General features: G+C 35.6%; 1 long non-coding RNA gene across 2 annotated transcripts in view; it reads right to left on the bottom strand.

Annotated features, from left to right (window-relative positions):
* Window positions 1–15127, bottom strand: part of LOC107970220 (uncharacterized) — a 213182-nt gene that overhangs the window by 78934 nt on the left and 119121 nt on the right. Inside the window, exon 5 of one of the 2 annotated variants that reach the window (XR_010150287.1) lies at window positions 4972–5909. The exons of the other annotated variant lie outside the window; for it this stretch is intronic. This is a non-coding gene — a long non-coding RNA (uncharacterized LOC107970220). Of the gene's footprint in view, window positions 1–4971; window positions 5910–15127 lie in introns of those variants that run through there. 2 annotated transcript variants of the gene reach the window in all.

Here is a 15127-nt window from a genome sequence, read left to right as displayed (position 1 = left end):
TGAGTTAAAACAATAAAGTTTTCTTGGAGTATTGACGTGTTCTTAATAGGAAACAGCAGAAGGTCTTTCTTTACCTTTTAGATAATTGGCCTAGGAAACAAAGATTCTGTGTTTTATCAAGATGATTCCTCATCCTTCATGTTGAATTTATTGAGCCTTTGATTATTTAAGAAAACTGAGTCTTCTTTACTAAAGAGCTAAGGTTTTCGACAACTATCTAACTTTTTAAATTTGCCTTTAGGAGCTTTTAAAATTGTCACTATGGCTAAATGAATGATTGTTATTTCATAGCAACCTGTAATCCTATTTAGATCAAGTGTTTTAAAGCTGTTGATATTTTTGACAAATCTCCCTAAATCAAATTCTAACTTAGGCCTTTTCAACCTTGAATAACTTTTGAATTTTCCAATTGTACCCCTGAAAAACCTTAAAGGATATCTCACCTTGTAAAAGAGAGATATTGGACTAATTAGGTTTACTTGATATAGAAAGCATTGTAAAATAATACATGATGCTAAACCTTAGGTTATATTTATGGATACATTATTGATTGACTGTCTCAAAAGTTGTATGAAATTCCTAAATACATGATATGTAAATCTATACTTTTATAGATTTTATAGATTTATAGTACTATAGATTTTATAGATTTATAGTACTATATTTTCAAGTAGATTCATGAAAAGGTTAGAATGGAATTATAAGTGCAGGCTTCTGATAACTTTAAGATCATACCATGGGACTGGGTAAGAATTTCTAGAACTCTAGTGAAGAAGCTGATAAGTTTGGGAAACTGCTAAGATCAAGCAGAACAAAAATTAATTATATGAGATTAAATGAGAAAATGAAGAATTATGGGGTTTTATGTTGTTAATTTGAAACATTGCTCATTCTTGCTGGAAAATGAAAAAATTTCCAGATCTAAATTAACATTTTTTTCTCTTAAGCTATCTCTCTATACCTTAGAATAATTTGGCAAATTATACTTCTCTAAACAGAATAAAACATTTACTTTTTCCTCTCCCTTTGACCCTTCCTTCCAAGATTTGGAAACAACCATTGAGTATTTTACTTTTATGGCAATATAGTTATTTGCATAAGTTCAATAAGAGTATGTTCTTTTTTTAACAGAATAAAATTGGAAACATTGATTATATTAAAGCGTAGGCTAGAATGACACATTTGTGAATGTGGCTAGGATGAATTTACAGATACTACAGGTGAAGTCTGAAGTCGGCCTTGGTTTGGCTTCCTAACATCTAGAGGTTTTTCAAAGTCCAATCTGAGATTCTTTGTGAAACATTCCAATGAAGCAAACTTAAAAAGAGTCTATGTGGTCAATTGCTATTTTGGGCATACTTACGTAAATCAGGCCAAGTTTAGTCAACTAGATATATTTTGTAAACAAATTTGTCTTATTCTGATTATCTTTGGTAGAAATAGGGGTGACTATGGAGAAAAAAATATTTTTCTAAATAAAAATTATAGTTCACCTTTAAAACAATCTAGCTGTTAATTGTTTGCAAGTTTTTAACATCTACCTATAGAATGAACTAGATTCTGAATTATTTTCATTTTCTCCAATGTCTGGCTACAACTCTTCAACCAAGAACAAGAACTGCTCTGTTCCTGAAGCCCTGTAAGCTGAAGCTGGACAATTCAATGTAAATTTCAAGGAACTAGTCTCATGCCTGATGTATGGGATACACAGATAGTTCATCAAAATGCCTGATGCCCTAACCAGAGACATTTAAACTGTAAACCAGAATGAGAAGTTGATGACTTCATGTGGTGGACAGCTTTTCTCAAGATGTTGAACTAAGACTTCCTATCAATAATGAAACCCTTACCTCTCTTAATGTTCCCTTGCTTATGCCTACCTTTCTCACTTGGCAGGATAATGCTGTGGTTAAAATTTCAGAATCAGTAGTTTATGCAGGCAATTTGACAAAATGTCAGATCTGTCATGCCAAACCCAGATCTTTACATGAACTAAGTGACTTTTTAGCCCACTCAGTGGGTAAACTGTAGCAATATCTCCAATGCAATTATCCTTTGACTTGTACCAGTGGCCCCTTTTTATCGAGTCAGACCTCTGGACCCACTTGCTCTGATTCCCTGCTTTAACGTAACCAAGTCGTGGGATACTAGATAATGGAATCACTACCTACTGGCTGAACAGGAAGGAATCTGCACAGTAGCTGACATTTCTTGTTGCACATGAATAAGTAGAAGAGACAGGCTGCTTGGCTAAAATGGGTAGATTCCTCATCTGGTTCATTCTTTCACCTATTTGATTTTTGTTGGTTTAGTTTATGGGGATCCTAGCTAAGTGACAAACTCCAAACTCCTAATATTATTATCCAGAGAGCCATAATAGTATTCTCCCTGGTGTGCTGTATTCTCTCAAATATTTTAAATGTTTGCATGCAGTCATATGCCTAATGTCAAACGATCTCTCTTTAGCCGGAACAACAAAAATTCAAAGAAATGCATCATCATAAGGATACTGTAATCTATAGGCATGTTGAGTATGGAAACTCAGAATTTTGACAACTGAGAGTAGCAATAATGCCCTAAGCTTTGGTCACACTTTCACCTAGGCCCCACAGACCAAACCAAAATGGAGGCACTCATGCTAAAGTTCCACACCTCTAAGTCAAAACTAAGTTGTTTATCTGACCTGAGAAATCAAAAGAATGAGAGAAAATAGCCAAATCCCCAAACAGGCTATTTTAGCCAGTGTGATAAGGAAGCCCCCTCTGCATTAACCTTTACAAGGAAAGTAACTTTGAAACAACCAATCCACTTTTTGTTCTCTGTTTCTGCTTTCCTCAGCCCTTTTCTGTCTATAAACCAATCTCTGTTCAGCTCATTGGAACACTCATTCTATTTTATATAAGGAGGTGTTTTATGATTCTAGAATTGCATATAAAAGTCAATTAAGATCTTTAAGGCAAATTTGTAGTAACTGTTGTAATTATTGTTACAACAATTATTGTAATTGTTTCTTTTCACACTCCCAAATTTATATCTCCATTTTGAGTGCCATATCTCAAACTTTCTGCCTAACATCTAGACGTGAATGTCTTATGAGCATTTCAAACTAAATATAACCTCAAATCTCATGGGTTTCTTCCCACTGAAATGCATAATTCCTTCTATACCTCTCTTTTTTTTTGGAGACAGGGTCTCACTCTGTCACTTAGGCTGGAGTGCAATGGCATGATCACAGCTCATTGTAGCCTCAGCATCCTGGGCTCAAGCAATCTCGCTGCCTCAACCTCCCGAGTAGCTGGAACCAAACACAGGTGCCATCATGTTCAACTAATTTAAAAAAAATTGTCGAGATGGTGTACTAGTTCATTCTCACACTGCTATAAAGACCTACCCAAGATTGGGTAATTTATAAAGAAAAGAGATTTAATTGGCTCATGGTTCCACAGACTGTACAAGAAGCATGGCTGGGGAGGCCTCAGGAAACTTCCAATCATGGCAGAAGGTGAAGGAGAAGCAGGCACAATCTTCACATGGCAGAGCAGGAGAGAGGGAGAGTGAAGGAGGAAGTGGTACATGCTTTTAAACAACCAGATCTTGTAAGAACTCACTCACGATCATGAGACCAGCAAGGGAGAAATCTACCCCCATGATCCAGTCACCTTCCACCAGGCCCTTCCCTCCAACATTGAGGATTGCAATTCGATATGAGATTTGGGTGATGACACAGAGCCAAACTGTATAAGATGGGGTTTCACCATATTGCCCAGGCTGGTCTTGAACTCCTGGGCTCAAGTGATCCTCCTGCCTCAGCCTCTCAAATTGTTATGACAGAAGCATCAACTTAGTGATTCAAGCCAGAAAACTAGGAATCTTTTTAAGTTTCTTATTTTCCTATCTCTCTACATCTACTTTGCTTTTCCATTTAACACTAATTATTGAGAAGATATTTTGTGCCAGGCTCTGTGTTTCATGCTGTGGATGAAAGATTAATCACATGCTGAATATTGGTTCCTATATATTTGTGTATATTCCCACTGTTACAACCTAAGCATCTTGTTGAGATTATAATAACACTCTTCTAACTGTGAAGCAGATTCAACCAAACTTTATTTATTCATGTGTGTTCTCCAACCACTTATATGGGCAGAAGATAATCATAACAAGAGCCATGACTTACTAAATTCTAAACACCATTCTAAGCACTTTACCTGTGTTATCTAATTTAATCCTTATTTATTACCTTCTGGTAGGCATTAGGATTATTACCTCTACCGTACAGGTGGGGAAATTGTGCCAGGAGATGCTAAATGACTTGTCCAATGTCACATAGTGGAGTAAGTGGGCGAGCTGCTGCAGGGTGTGGTCATGTCAAAAAAAGAGCAGGTTCAAGCAATTCTCCTGCCTCAGCCTCCCGAGTAGCTGGGACTACAGGTGTGCGCCATCATGCCCAGCTAATTTTTGTATTTTTAGTACAGATGGGGTTTCACTCTGTTGGCCAGGATGGTCTCAATCTCTTGATCTTGTGATCTGCCTGCCTCGGCCTCCCAAAGTGTTGGGATTACAGGTATGAGCCACTGCGCCCAGCCCTATGGTTGTTTTCTAAGTATAGTATTGTATTTTTTATTCCCATAGTATTATAGTTTTATTCTACCGGAGAATGTTCCAGAATGTCTCAAAATACAAAGTCACAAATATGGTTAAAGAACTAATAGGGGAAAAAAAAAACAGAATTGAAAACAATGAGGCTCTGGGCAAGTTATAAAATGCCTATATTAGCTGAGAAATCACATCAGATGATTCTACTTGAGAGCTTAAAGACCAGAGAAATACATAAAGAAATAGCAGCCTTAAAAAGAAAGCACCCCCACCCCAATATTCCAGCATAATTACCAAACATTTGCTGAAAAGAAAGAGAATTGCTGAAAGGTTAGAAAACCCCTGGGAAAATATAAACCACATTTCTCCTTCTAGTATTATTAAGGAATTTATTGATGTTCTGTAGTAGTCATGGGAATATTTAGAAATCATTTGTCTAATTATCTGCCACAAATAAAAGAATTACAGGTTCTCAAATTTATCTCTCTATATAACTTTGCTCCTAAACTCCATCTGTACTCCGATGTCTACTATGCATCCTAAAGTTAACGTATCAACACCGTTTTTGATTCTGCTTACCCTCTCCCCCAACTTGCTCCTCTTCTTGTTTCCTCCATCTCTCTGAATGACAGACACCTCTGAGTACTGAATTTCTCAGGCAAAAATGGTGGCGTCATTCTAGATCACTCTCCTTCACTTGCTTCCCATGTGCAGTGCCAGAGAAAATCCACTAGTTCTACCTTAATGATATATATACATATAATAAACACAGATTCTTTTCAGTCTCCATTGCCATCCCATAACTCAATTCACTGTCATCTTTTCCCTGGACTACCTCGACAGCTCACTATGTCAGAAGGACACAGGCTTTGGTATTTCTTTTGCTGATAAAGAGAATGATTTGCACCAAGCCACCTTTTCTTTTCATTTCGGGACTGAGAGCCATCCCTTTGAAAGATATTGAGCTGGAAGAGGAGTGATGTCTGTGGCTGTGGGAGAAAGAAAAGTTTTTCACTCTGCATAGGAGGTAGCCAGTATAAGACCCAACTTTTGGCTGCATTGGCAAATGTCCTGTTTTAGCCAGCTGAACAAGCTTCTGGAAGGAAGTTTGCACCCATAGAGACCACGATAGGTAGGCTGCAGTTCAGGAGGATTTCAGATCATTTATTTTCCTGTTGTTTGAGTTGTGGCAGGAAGTTTGCAGGAAGATGCGGCATTGGAGAAAGAAGAATGAGGAGGCTGGCACAATGGAAGAGCATCTACATTTCCATCCTCCAAATGTAGAGAAGTAGAGAAAGAAAATTACATGCTAGCTGAAAAAGAAAAATAGAACAAAAATGAGAAAGTAGAAAGCCTAACTTCCATTTTATCAAATTTCCACACTGTTGACATCCATTAACCTCTTCATCTCTCATCATGTGATCCAAATTCCCTTCCAGAGCTAGAAGTAACTGACTATTTTGGGGGTGCTGAGCAGACAACATAAAGTTTGCCTGAAAATGTGGTGCTGTTTGCTGATCCATTGACTGGAAGTAATTGTTTCATAAGGACAGCTTGCTTCTGGCATTTTATACTAAAATAGAGATGCTTGACTTTTCAGCCTCCAAAGCCTAAATGTTTGGCACGAATATAGAAATCTGGCATTTTTCAATGCTCATATGTCCCAAAGCTGGAGAGCTGAAAAACACTGGGAGTACCAAATTGGTGTCCACTTTGGAATATTTGGCCCAAGAAAATGTATATTCTCATGCCGCAGGAAGTTGGTTTTGCAAAATGAAGGCTGAATTGGGGCCAAAAAGAAAGCACCATTTGCCAGAGTGCAGATGAAATGTGATAGTTTGCTGCACAAAGTTTCTTTTTAAAAGTTATTTGCAGCTGCCATGACACATCTTTAACGTTGTAATATGCAGAACTGTTATTTAGAAATTCCAACAGAGAGAAACAAATCTCAGTTGTTTACATTTAAACATGATGTAGTAAGATACTAAAGAATAAATGTAAACATTATAGTTTGGACAAAGGAATGCAAGTGAAACATGGCTCAAATCACAGCATAGACCGATATGGTCCCGGGTTAAAGAAATTGTTATTTTCATGGAAAAGCTATATTTACAATTGTCTTAGTTAACAGACGTGCTTATGATGTGCTGTGAGAAAATATATTATTTTAGAAAGTATTTAAGTCTTTTTAATTAATATGATGAAGGAACTCCATTGCTTTTAAAAGAAGGGTTTAATTCTCCACAGATAATAGTAACCTTAATTACACTTGTTATTCCTTCTGAACACATAAACACAATTACAAAAACTCATTATGTGAGATTTACGGGTTTAACAAAATTCATTAAAGATTTGATTTAAAAGTCAGAAACTACGTGCAACCAACACTAGACTATTAAAATAGACTAAAATTTGGCAAGCACATAGGAAACAGAGTGTTAGCAAAAATGAAGAGTTCCGAGAAAGGAAGAAAGGAAAGGAAGGAGGGAGGGAGGGAGGAAAGAAGGGAGAGAATGAGGAAGGAAGGAAGAAAGGAAGGAAGGAAAGAAGGGAGGGAGAGAGGGAAGGAGAGAGGGAGGGAAGAAGGAAGGGAGGGAAGAAAGAAGGAAGGAAGAAGAGAGAGCGGGAGGGGGAGATGGAGGGAGGAAGGAAAGAAAAAGACAGGAGAAAGGAAGAAAGAAGAGGGGAGGAAAGGAGAGGAGAGAGAAGGGAAGGGGAGAAAGGGGAGGGGAAAACAGGAGGGGAGAAGAGGGGAGTGAAAAGAAGGGGAGGGAAAGGAAGGAATAAAAAGATCAATGAATAAAGAGTGAAATACAGAAGACCAAGGGGAGAGGTTTTTAACTTTATTTTCCTTTTGTTCTATTCAACAGTAACTTTGAGAGTGTCACGATGCAGTTTCTGATGGTAAATTTTTATTCTCTAATGACATTAGAAATAACTTAAGGTGCAAGGCATACAGGTAAAATGTGTACAAAAAGTTGTTTCTGAGTTCCCAGTTGACTGCATGTTCTTATTTAGAGAGATGATAGTTAATGGTGGAGACAGCTGTAATGTGTTCTTCATTCCCTATTTACCATCTACACTAACTTGTCCACTGATGTACTGCTGTTTTTATAAGATGTTGTTAGTTGCAGAAATGGGAAGTTTTTAGTGAGAATAAAGCCACTGACCTGGGCTGATTTGCTTTTTGGTGGCTCTCTATTACTCTTCACCTTAAAACAAAAAAAGCAAAACACCTAGCTCGGGAGCCAGACTTCCTGAATTCAAAATTGGCTCTCCCACTTACTCCACCATGTGACACTGGACAAGTCATGTAACATCTCCTGGCACAATTTCCCCACCTGTACAATAGAGATAATAATCCTAATGCCTACCAGAAGGTAATAAATAAGGATTAAATGAGATAACACAAGTAAAGTCCTTAGAACGGTGTTGGGAATTTAGTAAGTCATGGCTATTGTTATGATTACCTTCTGCCATATAAGTGGTGGAAGAACACACATGAATAAATAAAGTTTGGTTGGATCTGCTTCCCCTGTACCCATATTAATAAAGCACAACATTGTCTTATTATCTAATTGTAGTCTGTATGCCGGAGATATTTCATGAAATAGATCAAATGTATTCCCTATATTTCCCAGCCTCCCTTCCAGTTAGATTGAGACCATGTAGCTGTGATCTGGTCACTGCACAGGAGAAAGTGATGAATGACACTTGTAGGCCCACCTATAAAGCCTTCAGCTCTCTCTTTCTCAGCCACCACAGCCCTGAAGGCGATGTGCAGCGAGTGGTGAAGTGACCATATGAAGGAGAGCCCTCCACCCGGCATCAGAATTTTCATAAATGCGAAATAAAGTCTGTCTTGTGTTAAGCCACTGAGAATGTGTAGTTTGTTATTGTAATATTGCCTAGCATAATCCTCATTACTGCAGTGACCAAAATGATGCATAGCTCCTTGGTAATGGGCATAAAATCATGTTATTCCAATTCCTTAACATGGCAGTGAGGTCTGCTCTCTCAATTAAAAAATATTTCATTCCTCTTTTGTCTTAATTTTCCAGCCTGGCACCATGGTTGTTTCTTAGCCATAGTACTTGTATTTTACATCCAATTTGGCATTATTTATTGTTATCTGAAGGGTATATTCACTATATGGTCTTAACACTCTGGACTGTTTGCTGGAGCTAAACATTTAAATATAAACACAATGAGTAAATTTCTGCTGATTCTTCTCTTTAGAGGATGCAGAATACAAAACGACCCTTTGAAATAACAACTATGATGCAGGTAGGAATGGTGACGCCACCATGTGGCACTTGCACACTTCAGGGGCCCTCTCTTACATTTCAGCAATGCCTCAATATTTAATATTTATCTCAGTATTGTTTTTCCTTTTATAATTATTACACAATATATTATCCTATTATTTCATGTTTACCTGAGTCACTAGTGGTTTTAAGTTGAGTGGAAAGATAAATGCACAGTGATTAGGCTACACTGTTAACTTTATTTGAAAAATTCTTTAAGGATGTTTTATACTTTAGACATCTAAAAGGTAGTGACAAAATCCAAATACAAAATTATCAAAAGAACCGAAGATCTTCATTGTCCTACACAAATGCCCAAGCACATATTTAAAATCAAAACAAAACACTGGACTAGAAAATGAGAAGTCAAGGACTAAAGTCATAATAATGACATACAAGTTGATTTGTATGTCTTGAAGCTTTTAGGAGCAGACATTGCAATACCAAAGATATGCTTTAGGGACTATAATGGTCCTATAATCTAAAGCACAGAAACGCCTTTAGGGGAAAAAGAAATATAAAAGGAATGATACTGAAAGTCTCAATGGATAAGGTGACTTTAGTGTTCGAGACTAAATTTTTTGAAAATAAGTATGCCAGGTGTATTTTTATGACACTATTCAATTAAAAGTTTTAAGAGCCATATTTGCAAAGTTATTTATGTACTATAATAGGACTCCAGGAAGCTAAGAGTCCTGGCCCTGATATTTTAGTGAAAAGCCCAAGGTACCATTATTTATGTGAAATTTGGATTTTATAGACAGAAGTAAAAAACAAAGGACAAAACATATTAATACTTTAAAAGAGTAATGTATTTTGAAAAATAAAAACACTGCTCTGTGCTAAGTCTTTATACTGTTCAACAGAAGTAGCAAAACATGCCACTAGAGAATTTTTACAGTCCTTTTCTACCTGAATAACAAAGATCTACTTTAAAAAAAAAGTGTGTAAAAGGAATTGCTACTTTGTTTAAAGTTAAAAATGCTTTGGTATAATAACAACAAGAGATATATTAGCAAATGATGTGAAGGAGTTGTGTGATTGTGTACATAATTTTGTGTTTATAATAACGATTTTCACCTAAAATATTAAAGTAATTCAGTCTCAAATATTTTAAAAATACCTTTGCAAAATGAATTGCAGAGCTAAGTTCAGCTGTTACCTGGACAGAAGAGATCTGTGTGATGAGCTATCACAAAACTTAGGATAAAGGAATTTTGGGGGTGCTGGTATAAATTATCTAGTTTGCCTGCTGACAGCTTCTTTTCATTTTATCTCTGACAACATCATTTGCTAATATATCTCTTATACAAAAACACCCTCACAGAAACATCTAGCTATAATTATAGCTCTTTGGAGATTTTCTCACTACTGTGATTTACTCATGAGGTATACTTCTCTTATAAGTTCTCTTCATTTAGGATTTTCTTATCCTTGAAATCCACCAGAAGAACATTCTATACTAGAGCATTCTTTGTAAAATAAGTAATTCATTTCACATTTGATTTGTCTTCTGAATGTGTATCTGGCAAAGAAAATTATCCTGAAGTTTTCCTGGGCATGGTGATGGTTAACTTTATGTGTTAAGTTGGCTGGGCCACAGGATGCCTAGTTATCTGGTTAAAGATTATTCTGGGTGTTTCCGTGAGGGTGGTTTTGTATAAGATTAATATTTAAATTGGGGGACTTTCAGTAAAGCAGATTTCCCCCCATAACATGAGTGGGCCTCCTTCAACCAGTTGAAGGTCTTAGGAGAACAAAGGGACTGGCCTCTCTCAAGCAAGAGAGAATTCTACAGCTGACAGCATTTAGACTTGAACTGCAGCTTTGGCTTTCCTGGGTCTCCAGCCCGCCAGTCCACCCTGCACATTTTGGACTTGCCAGCTGCCACAATCACGTGAGCAATTTTTTTTCTTCAGGTCTCACAATTTGTTCTCAAGCAATTTCTTTTAATAAATATTTTTATGATAAGTATGTGTGTATATATACATATATACAAACTACATATATATGTGTGTGTATATATGTGTATATATAGATTGATGCAAAAGTAATTGTGGTTTTTGCCATTATTTTCAATGGCAAAAGCCACAATTAATTTTGTACCACCCTAATATATATACACATGTGTATATATGTGTGTATATACATATAATATGTGTGTATATATGTGTATATATGTATACACACGCACTCATACATCATTGTAAAAATACATAGACATCATGGAATCATGACAGGCCCATGTTATCTTGAAAGGCTTCACAATGCCAACCCAGGGAATATTATAAATATCCTACTGGTCCTGTTTCCCTGAGAACCCTGACTAATATAGGCACTAAGTACAAACCTACAGGCAGGTTGTTCTGACTTATCCCTTGAAAAGAATATATTAACAAGACAATTCAGATGAGCATGAATTATGCTCAGCAGCCTCCCTATGGCAATATTATATTTTTATAAGGAAAGCTAGGTAGTCTAAATTGTCTGTGATTCTTTTTTTTTTTTTTTTTTTTGAGACAGAGTCTTGCTCTGTCACCCAGGCTAGAGTGCAGTGGTGTGATCTCAGCTCACTGCAACCTCTGCCTCCCGGGTTCAAGCGATTCTTCTGCCTCAGCCTCCAGAGTAGCTGGGACTACAGGCACATGCCATCACGCCCAGCTAATTTTTTTGTATTTTTAGTAGAGGCGGGGTTGTCCGTGATTCTTAAAAAATGCCATGAGGTCTTCTTACAAGGTACCTTAGGTTATGTTCTCTTCTAGCCATGGAGAGCATTTTCTTGATTTGCTTATAATTACAGAACTGAGGAAAATTGTAAGAAAGTAAGTTTTCATTCTAAATTTCTGATTAATCATCAGAGAATATATTGCTAGAGGATGAGTCTAACTCTATTTAACTCTTGGAAATGAGCCCCATCTACAACTGACATGACAGCAGGTCCTTAATAGATCCTCCTGAGGACACAAAGTTGAGAGTAAAAAAGCAATCAACTAAATGTTCATCTTCACAGCATGCATTTTTCCTTCTGTGGAGTTGCGTAAGAAAAGTAGGGAGGAGATAGGAGACAGTTAGAAGGCTAGGTTCTATAGTATTCATTGAAGAAACATTGTAAAAATACATAGAGATCATGGAATCCTGACAGGCCCATGTTATCTTGACAAGCTTCACAATGCCAACCCAAGGAATATTTCAAAGGTGGGACTCAAACCAACAAAAATCTTTAGGACATGAGATAAAATGAATGGGGTAGCTGAATATGCTAGAAATGGAAGAAAAATTCTAGAGTTAAAAGTTATATTTATTTTCTCAATAGATGTTTATTAGATTTGGACTATGTGTCAACTACTATGTTAAATGATAAACTACACCAGTTTTGAGCTTAGATTGGCAAGCCTGATGGTAGGCAAAATAAATATCAACAAGAGATATATTAGCAAATGATGTAAAGGAATTAAGTGATTGTATGGATAATTTTGTGTTTATAATAACTGTTTTCACCTAAAATATTAAAGTAAAATATCAACAAGAGATATATTTATAGTTTACCTTCATTTGCTACCAGCATATTCTCTAGTCACTACCATTTAAACATTTAAAAGCACATACTTTATTCAGATTTGTACAAATAAGAGTGAGTGACATGTGTTTTAAAAGTATTTTTTTTGCATCTGATTTTTTGTTTTTAAGTGAACAGCAATTTATGCCACAGAGAAGAATTAGAAAAGAATCCAAACATTAGAGGAAGGAAAAAGGAGGTGGAGAAGTGAGAAAAAGATAAGGAAAAAGAGGGAAGAAAGATTATGGAAGAATATTTAGATCTTCCAATTCTCCTTAAACACATGCAGTGCATACTCAGCAATTCTACCCAGAAAGGCCAGAAGTCACTGGGATAAGCATCCTATATTTACTATGAAACATTTATCTAAGCAATTGCTTTTGTTTTTTGTTTGTTTTATGTGTGTATGTGTGTCTAAGTTTTGACTTTGTTTAAAGCAATCTAGCCAGACAAACTAAATTTTAGTAAGATATTTCTTTTTAAAAATGACCAGTTACCCTATTTTAACTGTTTACAGGTAAATAAAGATGTGATAATTACTCAATTGACTGAGCATCATTCAATTTGCTGAGGACTCAAATAGAACAAAAGGTCAGGGAATGAGAACTTAATCTTGATATTGAGCTGGGACATCTATCTTCAGACATCGGTGTTCTGGAACTTAACACCATTGCCCCTATCCCCCTACCCTAGATATCAGGCCTTCAGACTTGAAATAAATTACAGTGTAGGCTTCCCTCTTTCTCCAGCTTGCAACTTCTCAGCCACCATAATTCCATGAACCAATTCCATATATATAATATGAACATATATGAAGCATATACACACACACTATATATATATATAAAATATGTATAAAATATATATAAAATATATACATATATCCTACTGGTTCAGTTATTCTGGAGAACCATGACTAACACAGATTTTGGTACTAAGAGTGGTTTTAGGGGAACACAATTTTAAAGATGACTTTTCTGAATTGATTCAAGGGTTTCTGGAATTGGCACTCTAATTTGTTTCAATTTAAATATGTTAATGACTCTAAGAAATAGACGTATAAATTAAACGACAAATAATTCAAAATAACTGCCATAAAAATGTTCAATGATCTCAGGAAAGCAATGAATCAAAAAAATGAGAAATTAACATGAGAAAACATTGAAACAAAATTTGGGGTAGATAAATACAATAACTGTATTGAAATATTTACTAGAGGGGCTCTACAGAGACTCAGTTATGCAGAAGAAAGAATCAGCAACCTTGAAGACAGGTCACTTGAAATTAACCAGTCAGAGGAGCAAAGAAAAAAAAAAAGTAAGCAAAGCCTAAGGGACTTACAGAATACAGTCAAGTGAACCATTAGAGGATTCTACTTAACATTTAAAGAAGAATTAACATCAGTGTTTTTCAAATTCTTCAAAAAATTGAAGAAGAGGGAAGTCCAAACTTATGAGGCCAATTTAGAATTCTGATTCGAAAGCCAACAAGTATTACAAGAAAATGAAACTATGGACCAATATCCTTGATAAATATAGATGCAAAAATAATCAACACAACAGTAGCAAACCAAGTTTAATATCAAATTTAGTGGCATATTAAGAGGATATACACCATGGCCAAGTGGAATTTATCCTTGGAATGCAAGGATAGTTTGCCATATGAAAACCAAACAATATAAAACTTCACATTATCAGAACAAGTGATAACAACCAGATGATCATATCAGTAGATGTAGAAAAAGCACTTGAAAAAAATTTAGTACCTCTTTAAGACAAAAACACTGATCAAACTAGGAATAGAAAGAAATTACCTCAACATAAAAAAGCCATATGTGAAAGACTCACAGCTAATATCATAATCAATGCTTTAAAAAATATCTGGAAGCTTTTCTGCTGAGATCAGGAACAAGTCAAGGATACCCACTCACACCACTTCTATTCAGTACTATTTCTAGTACTGAAAGTCATAGCCAGAGCAATTAGGCAAGAAAGACAAATAAAATGCATGCAAATTGTAAAAGAAGAAATAAAATTGTCCTTATTAACACATGACATGATCTTATATATATAAACCATGAATAAGTCCACCAAAACAAACCTATTAGAGCTAATGAACACATTCAGCAAAGTTGCAGAATACAAACGCAGTATACAAAAATCAGTTGCATTTCTATTAATTAATAATAAACATCCAAAAAGGACATAAGGAAAACAATCTCATTTACAATATTATTAAGAAGAATACAATACTTAGGTAAAACTTAATCAAGGAAATGAAAGATGTGTACACTGAAAAACACAATTTATTCATGAAAAAATTAAAGAAGATTCAGATACGTGAAAAGATATCCCAGGTTCATGGAATAAAAAATTTAATGTTTTTAAATTGTCCATTGTAGCCAAAGTGATCTACAGACTCAATGCAACTACCATAAAAATCCCAATAGTACTTTTTGCAGAAATAGGAAAAAAAATTATAAAATTTATATGAAACCACAAAAAAAGAAAACCCAGATATCTAAAAACACCTCACACTTTCTGACTTCAAAACATATTACAGAGGTAGAGTAATCATAATAGGATGGTACTGGCATAAAGACAAGTCTATAGACAACAGAGGAAAATAGAGAGTACAGAAATAAACCTTTACATAGTGGGTCAAATGA

This window comes from Pan troglodytes, chromosome 1, assembly GCF_028858775.2.
Source record: "Pan troglodytes isolate AG18354 chromosome 1, NHGRI_mPanTro3-v2.0_pri, whole genome shotgun sequence".
In the NCBI taxonomy this organism is placed as follows: Eukaryota; Metazoa; Chordata; class Mammalia; order Primates; family Hominidae; genus Pan; species Pan troglodytes.
The sequence above is the reverse complement of the archived record's forward strand: the minus strand, read 5'-3'. Positions and strand labels throughout refer to the sequence as shown.